Source organism: Silene latifolia, chromosome X, assembly GCF_048544455.1.
Source record: "Silene latifolia isolate original U9 population chromosome X, ASM4854445v1, whole genome shotgun sequence".
Lineage (NCBI taxonomy): Eukaryota > Viridiplantae > Streptophyta > Magnoliopsida > Caryophyllales > Caryophyllaceae > Silene > Silene latifolia.
In genome coordinates this window covers 29138281-29147094 of record NC_133537.1, presented here as the reverse complement: position 1 = coordinate 29147094, position 8814 = coordinate 29138281, and the positions used below count along the sequence as shown (strand labels likewise).

The 8814-nt window shown below is 36.4% G+C and overlaps 1 non-coding gene across 1 annotated transcript; it reads left to right on the top strand.

Moving 5' to 3' along the window:
- The first annotated feature begins 8015 nt into the window (after positions 1–8015).
- On the top strand, positions 8016–8122 carry LOC141625175 (small nucleolar RNA R71). The gene has a single exon (XR_012534970.1). It is a non-coding gene; the product is annotated as a small nucleolar RNA R71 (small nucleolar RNA).
- Positions 8123–8814: the final 692 nt, after the last annotated feature.

Here is an 8814-nt window from a genome sequence, read left to right as displayed (position 1 = left end):
ATGTGAATGATGGTTGCATGGTTTCAAGGGTCACCTTGGAATAAACGGTAGCCAAGAAGTCATCACACCACAAGGTACTCTTGACTAGGCCTTAATCCATGGGTCAAAGGATACTAGCATGACACATCCTAGGGTGTTTTACAAGTATTCTAACAAGCAAAGTCTTAAGAAGAAAAAGTATCTAAAAGGGCCTTATATACACTTGTCAAAATTCCCAAATAGATGCTTTCACAAAAATTTTCCTAAATGCAACTATATGCCATGATGCAACTAATATTTAGGGCATGTTCTTTCTGGCTTTTTAGAGCCGAATCGAATCGAATCGAATCGAATGGAGCCAATCGAATCGAATCGAGCCGAATGAATCGAATGGAGCCAATCGAATCGAATCAATCAATGGAGCTGAGCCGATCGAATCAATCAATAGAGCTGAATGCCAATCGAATCGAATCGAATAAAGTGAATTGAGTGAATCAATCGAAATAATCATATTAATATTATTAATATTAATAATAATAATAATATTTAATATTATTGTTATTATCAACTATAATAATACTAATATTCATAGTATAATACTATTTATACTAATACTATATATGAATAATCATATATTATAATAATGAAAAAATAGTAATTTTTTACTAATAATATTCTTAATAACAATAATAAATAATAATGTCAATATTAATAATGATATTAGTAAAAATAGTTGTTTCGAATAAAAACACTCAAGTAAGCGTTGCTCGAATCCGGGTCGGGTCAACGCGCTCCTCTCAGACGATGACACCTCGAACCTATGCTTGCTCTCTCCGGATGGATCTTTTACGCGTAACAAATAGGGCCTCGAAAGGTTTGCAATAGGCCCTTCTCTGATGCCTTACCGTACTGGTGGATAGTTGAGACCTTGCTTGAAGCTAAGGTCTCCGTGCCCTCTCATAGTAGCTCGAGTAGTCTTACTTCTAGAGAGAGGAAGTTGTTGGTGAGAAGTATTTTACCATTGATTGGTCAATAATGAAGTATTTATAGGTTTCTATGTGTACCTCAAATGATGGCTTGGAAAGCATGGTTACCATATTCGCTATGAATACGCCTTACCGATTCGCGATTCGCTTATAGAAAATGTGTTATATGTATTTTCAGTAATCAATTTGATAGAATTCGCTTTTAACGATTCGTGATTCATAGGGTATCAAGCGAATCTGTAACCATGTTTGCAAGCATGGTGACTTGTATGACCTCGTATTGGCTAGTGGGTCAAGTCGGTTAAGCGTGCCCCATCAATAATATTAATAATAAATGTTATTAATTTTAATAATAATACCAATAATAGTTATAACAACAGCAACAGCAACAACAACAACAACAACAACAACAACAACAACAATAATAATAATAATAATAATAATAATAATAATAATAATAATAATAATAATAATAATAATAATAATAATAATAATAATAATAATAATAATAATAATAATAATAATAATAGTATTAACATTATTATTCACGACAACAACAACAACAACAACAACATTAACATTAATAACATTATTATTCATTTTAATAATAATATTCATAATAATAATAGTAATTATAATAAATAAATTATTAATAACATTATTAATAACAATATAATAATAATAACAATATAATAATAATAATAATAATAATAATAATAATAATAATAATAATAATAATAATAATAATAATAATAATAATAATAATAATAATAATAATAATAATAATAATAATAATAATAAAGAATAATAATATTAAAAAAATAGTATTATTGATAACAAAGTTAATAATAACTATTAAATTGAAGATGAGTAAAGGTGAAATGAGCTGAACTTAATGGAGTGAAATGAATCAATCGAATCAATCAATAGAGTTGAGTGAGCCGAGCCGAAAGCCGAATCAATGGAGCTGAATCAATCGAATCGAGTGAAATCGAATCGAATAGAGTTGAGCTGAACTAAAATGGGCTGAAAATAAGCCAGAAAGAACAGGGCCTTATACATCCTAATGAATATGCTTCTACCAACTAGTATGCCAAATAATCTAAATGCAATCCTATAATCACATTGTTTATACCGCATCAATCAAAATAAAGCCGCATAGTCATTAACATAAAGAGGAAAATAGAGATTGGAAAGATCATACCATGCGGTCTTCAATATCCTCATGTCTCGGATGTGGCGTAATCGATCAATGTGAAAAAGGATGAACAGACACAATATATACAAACACAATATATACAAGACTATACTATGAAGAAAATGAACATGTTTTTGGGTTTTTCAAATTTTCAAATTTTTATGGTTTTTATGATTATGAAATAAAAATATATGTTTTTGTATTTTTCAAAAAATTTCAATTTTTATCATTTTTGTTTAGAAAGTCATGTTAGAATTTCCCATCCCCACACTAGTATGGGCATTGTCCTCAATGACCAATACGATAGGAAATTATGTAAACTATATGAAAATGCATGATTCCTAAGCTAAATGCAAACTATATGATATATAAACAAAAGTGAATGCAAACTAAGATATGCTATATGATGCATGAATTTTTGTTTGGTTGGAGAGCATAATTCAAATTAACTCCCAATGCATATGCATAAACTTCCCCAAACCAAAATAGACACTATTTCTAATGTCAAAAATTGGGAAAGTTCATGCATACGAGTGATATGCATGAAACTACAATTGTCATTTTGGATTTTTCATGGTGGGAACGATAAAAATACTCATGATCAAGAATAGAAATATATGAAAACAAGAGAAATGAGCAAAGCTAAAGGAGGTGTAGGAAACTCACTATGTATTGTGGCATCCTCCAAAGAGCTTTCTAATCCTCAATTGTCGCCCATAGCGACATCACTACCATCTCCATCAGCATCATCATCCTTACTAGCATCATTGTCATCATCAACCTCCATAGACCCGGAGGCTTCACCACTTTCACTTGAGCTTTCTTCTTCCTCATTTCCCTCTTCTTCTTCACCTTCTTCATTCTCTTCATTTCCTTTATCTTTTTTGCCACCACTCTCAACAACAACCTCCTCTTCACCCAAGCTAACACCCCCAGAAGCACTAGGAAAGAAAACTTCCCTATCTGCCCAACTAGGCAAAGGACAAGATGGGTCAAGAAGTCCTTGCCTAGCTAGATGTAAGAGAGGCGGATATTGTGCTCTATATGCATCGACTCGATCCTCATGGGCTTGCTTGTGCATTTGTTGCATCAAAAGAGTCAAGTAATCATTCCCCGCCGTAACATTTTTGGGTCGAAAATCATGGTAGGTGAATGGGTAGGGTGGAGTGATAATAGAGGAGGAGGGCTCGGCAATGTCCTCCCTTTGGTGTTGTATTATGTAATTGGCTTCCTCGGAGAGTGGGAGAAGGTAGTGTGCCATATGGATATTGAGTCAGCAAATTTTATTCGGTAAAGTGAAGGACTTGGAATCTTTTGTTAACCACCCGAATTTATTGTCAAGTGTATCATTCTTGACCCAATGGAATTTGTAAACCATAGTGGCTAAATCAATGAGGTGGCCTCCCTTAACCGGTTTATAAGTACCATCTTTGTTGAAGTCTCGGTTGAAGTGTTTTGCCAACCAAGTTACCAATCCCTCATTTACTATAAAGGCCGCACATTCCTTGCCATGATCGATATTAAGCCACCTCTCAATTAAAAGTTGAAGAATATTATACTTTGTGGTGAACTTTCTATCAACATTCAAGGTCGACTCGAGATAGATAAAATCAAGCTCGGTGAAGTGGTTTGTTCCCTTCCTAGCAATCAAAGTGTGCCCAAAAACCTTGTGCCATCTCCTTATGCCCGGATGATGGACATAAAGGGCACGACAATCATGGTAAGACGTAAACTTCCTTCCGGTAATAGCCTTCCATAAAGGAGCGGGATCATATTTTGTTACGGGTTTCTTCACATAGGTCGAGTCATTGCTAAGGCCAAAAACTTAACCAAACTCACCAAAGGACATTTTCCTATCAACATTCTCAAGGCGGAATTCAATATTCGTTCGAGTCTCCACCCTTGTAACTTTAATTGAGCTTAAAAACTCCAAGGTGAGGGATGAGTAGGTCAATTTTTGCATATTAAACAAAGTAACCAATCCCATGGACTCGAAGAAATTCTTGGTTTATTCAAAGACACCCAATTTGGTTAAGGTCTCTTGCCATATAAACTTGGTGGGTAAGATATATTTCTTAGCAAGGGATACAAATTTATTCCTATGAGCCTTTGAAGCTTGTAGATCTTGTTGCCTTTTTGAGAGATTCTTCTTTGGAGGTGCCTTGTTTCCGCCTTTTGTCCTTGCCATCTTCTCCTTGTATGTAGTAACACCCAAAGATTTGCTTGAATTCCTCAAGTTTCAATAAGACCCAAATCGATTTCGGAAATTCGAATTTTAAATTTGTACCCTAGAAAATCGATTCAAACATTAAGGATTTTGGTGTTTTAATTGCTTGTTGTTGACAAAGGAGTGATTTGTTTAAGTTTTGAGGGAGTTTGAAATTGATTTGGGTGAATTTGGTTGAGAAAATTAATTTTGATGGATGGAGAGATTGAGGGTTTTGAGGGTTTTGGAGATGTGTTTCTGCTTTGAATGAGTAAAATGAAATGGGAAAGGGGGGTTTTAATCCCGTTATATTTGAATTTCAGCAGGGGAGACGAGCGTCTTGTGGTCGGGATGCTCGGATTCTCTGTCAGTCGTTTCAGAAAAGAAAGCCCGTGCTGAGACGAGCGTCTTTTGCAGGAGACGGGCGTCTTTCTGAAGGGAGACGAGCGGATTCTTTTGAGGACGAGCGGATTCTTTTGAGGACGCTCAGATTCTTTGTCAGGGAGAAATCCCAGATTTTAATAGAAGCAGGACGAGCGGATCCTCACTAAAACGAGCGCGTTGGTGGAGACGAGCGGGTTCCTTTAGGAGACGCTCGGATCTTCAGTCAGAGAAAAATTTTCCTTTCCAGCTCTTTCAGGACATGCGTTTTTCTTACAGGACGCTCGGATTTTTCATCCACGACGAGCGGATTGCTGTCGGGCCGCTCGGATTGTCCCTGTACTTCACGGATTCAGTTCCACCCGTAGGTATTCGTATAACCCATGTCATTTACTCTTCATTCCTTTGGTCTTCATTGTGGGGGCACTACAAAGGCTTGGATAGCTAGGCAATTGCTATCCCTACACTATATCAGAACACTACACATCAATAAACATATAAGTCCCTCCCTCACTTTCTCTCAAAATGATAATCTTGATCAAAGCATAAAAATATAAATCCAAAATTGACAAAAATGCAATACAATAAGTAAAATGCAAGTTAAGGGGTTAGAATATTTACAAGGATTTTTTGTCAAACACAACCTTTAAAAAACACTCTTTGCGAAGCACTACCTTTAAAAAAATTATTTGTAAAACACAACCTTTAAAAACCCAAAAGTTGTAAAACACTACTTTTTTGCCGGAGTTTGACCAAATTAATAAAAATCCGGTGATGACTACCCATTAATTACTCTATTAGTTCACCAAAAAAACAAATAATCCTCTTATTTTTCTTCCTTAGAAACTACAATTCCATAGTCATATACTCAATGTCAGCCTCTAATCTCAATTTTTGTTCCACAATTTCTGACTTCAAACTACTAATTTCATTCAAAGGATTGTCAACCCACTTGAAATAGTTGTATCCACACATTTGAGTTCCCGGGTTGTAACACTTACATGTTAGAAACCTTCTTCCTGGATTTTTTTTTCGGCATGGAAGTTCTCAAGGCGGCAAGGATGCCACAACGACATTTGAGAAGCGGAGTTAACGAAGATATTGAACTGTCATTGGACATTGTAGAGAGAGGGGGGGGCAGGGAAGTGGGGAAGGGGATGATAATGAGATGAAGTGGGAGGGTGGTTTTTGTCGGGGGAATTAAATATAAAGGGTTTGTTGGATAAATGGAGGGAAAATTAAGAAAGAGGGGGATTAATTGGAGGGAGAACAAAAAAACGTCAAACATACTTGCACGTGCAAACTATCATGACACCGGAAATGAATTAAGCTAACGGAATCAGGCAAAAAAGTAGTGTTTTGCAACATTTTGGTTTTTAAAGGTTGTGTATTACAAATAATTTTTTTAAAGGTAGTGTTTCGCAAAAAGTTTTTTTTAAAGGTTGTGTTTGACAAAAAATCCTATTTACAAATGGTGGTTTAGGGAGGACTCCACCAAACTCTCATCCATGTATGAGATGTCAAGGGGGCATAGCCAAGGTATTGTTGATGTTGCTCAACACCTTGAAGAAGTAGTCAAAGCCTTGTTCATTGTCATTATAAAGATCTTCAATGGACCTTTGCACATTGTGTTCTTCATTGTGCTGACTTGAGTGGAAATGGTCACCAAAGCCTTGATCTTGGGTCATAGCATTACCAATATAAGGGTTGACTAACCCTTCAAACTCATCATCCCATAGACCGCATACTTCATCTACTTGTTCCCCAATATTATCATGAGTTGATGAGAACAACTCCTCTTTCTTCTTGTCATTATGGCCAATGAGGCCTTCTTCTTCTCTTGTCATGAGTGGTGGTGAGCTATTAAAGCTCTCATTCTTGTTGAAACATTCTTGCTCTTTGGATAGAGCATCTTGGAGATTACCCATTTTCTTTTCCCATGTGGGTGGTGATTCTTTACCCATAGCTTGTTCTTTGCATTGAGATGCCAACTTCTTTCTATCACTTTCTCGGCTATAATGATCAACCATAAAACATGGCTCATGTAGTCGGGGAGCTCTCATTGTCTTGTCAAGATTAAAAGTGATTGTTTTATCTACCACTTCAAGTGTGAGTTCTCCCATGTTTCACGTCAATCACCGCTTCTTCAGCACTTCCAAGTTCTTTACAATCTCCATAAACTTTCCAAGTTGTTCATCAAACTTAGGCTTAGCTTGACGACTTGGAAATAGAAGTCGAATCACAATAGGCTCTTTCTCCTTAGCCTTCTCTTCATTCTCCTTTGAAACTTCTTGAATGGTGGTGGGTTCTTCTTCTTTCTTAGAGTCTTCAACTCTTTCCTTATCACTAGCATTCACAACATCTTCATCAATGGGCCTCTTCGGCCCTTCATAACTTGTACCACTCCTCAAATGGCTGGCACTCACCGACTCATGTCTTGGGGGATTACCTTGAAGTGGCAATTGCCCCTTTTGTCTTTGTGAACTAGAAGATGCTAATTAAGACATTTGGGTTTCCAACATCTTCGTGTGAGCTAGTATGTTGTTGATGGTGACGTCTTTTGCTTGACTATCTTTTTGCATTTGAGTGAAAAATTCTTGTTGGTTCTTATGCATTTGGAGGACCGCTTTTTGAACATCAAAACCATGGTCATTTGTTTGATTGTATGGAGGTTGATTTTGATAACTTTGGTTTTGATTGTAAAAGGGTCTTTGAGCTTGGTTTCTCATTGGAGGTGGGGTGTATGTTTGAGGGTTTTGAACATTTTGACTTTTGTATGAAAGATTGGGGTGGAATTTGGTGTTTTCATTGTAATAGTTGGAATACGGGGTGCCACTTTTTTATGCTTGGAAAGCATTCACTTGTTCCCCTACATTCACTTTGGTCATGTCCCAAAGTTCCACAACTCTCACATACTCCACTTGGAATTGATGATGATGCCACCATAGCATTAACATGTTGCTTGGGTGATTTGGAGGCCTCTTCAAGTTTAGCCATGGCCTTCTCAAACTTCAAATTAATGGTGTCAATATGAGCACTAAGTTGAGCACCCAATTGAGTAATGAATTCCACTTCATGCTTTCCTCCTCTAGTAGCCTTCCGAGGTCTACTATATTGTGAGTTATGGACCGCCATTTCTTCAATCTTGTTCCATGTTTGATTGTCATCAACTTCGGTAAACATACCATTTGATCCCATATTGAGAATGTTTCGGGAGTCTTCATATAGACCATTCCAAAATTGTTGTACAAGGAACCACTCGCTAAGTCCATGGTGTGGACAAGATCGACAAGTGTCCTTGAATCTCTCCCATGCTTCATACAAAGATTCCTCGTCCCTTTGTTTGAACCCGGTGATTTGGGCTCTCAACATGTTAGTCTTTTTCGGAGGATAGAATTTCTTGTAGAAAGCAAGTGCCAATTTCTTCCAAGAGTCAATACCAAGAGTAGCCTTATCTAGGCTCTTTAAACATTGTTTCGTGGAACCAATCAAAGAAAAAGGGAATAAGACCCATCGAATTTGGTCTTGAGTAACTCTGGTTTGAGAAATCGCATCACAATAGTCACAAAAAGTCTCCATATGAGAATGAGGGTCTTCACTAGGCATCCCCCCAAATTGACTTCTCTCAACCAATTGTATAAATGCAGATTTGGTAATGAAATTACCGGTTAAATGTTGTGGTGTAGGAGTACCATTTGGTAGGTTTTCCTCGGTTGGTACGGAATGTGATGAAAATTTAGGCATTGTGGGTTGATTTTGTGGTTGTTTTTCTATTGGGTTATCCTCTCCTTCTCTTGAAAAAGGGTTTATGAACTCAATATTATTTGGTTGAATGTCCACAATGTCACCAATACCTCTCAAAGTATTTCTAGCAAGTCTTATATTGTTGGTCAAAGTTCTTTCAATTTCAAGATCAATAGGTAACAAGTTACCTTGTGATCTCCTAGACATGCAAAATATAAAACAACTCGAAAACAATTAGAACAAACCTTGAGGAGTTTAACTTCCCCAAGGTAAAGAAAGACACAACTAAAAAAAATTTAAAGAAAATAAAATCAAGTTAA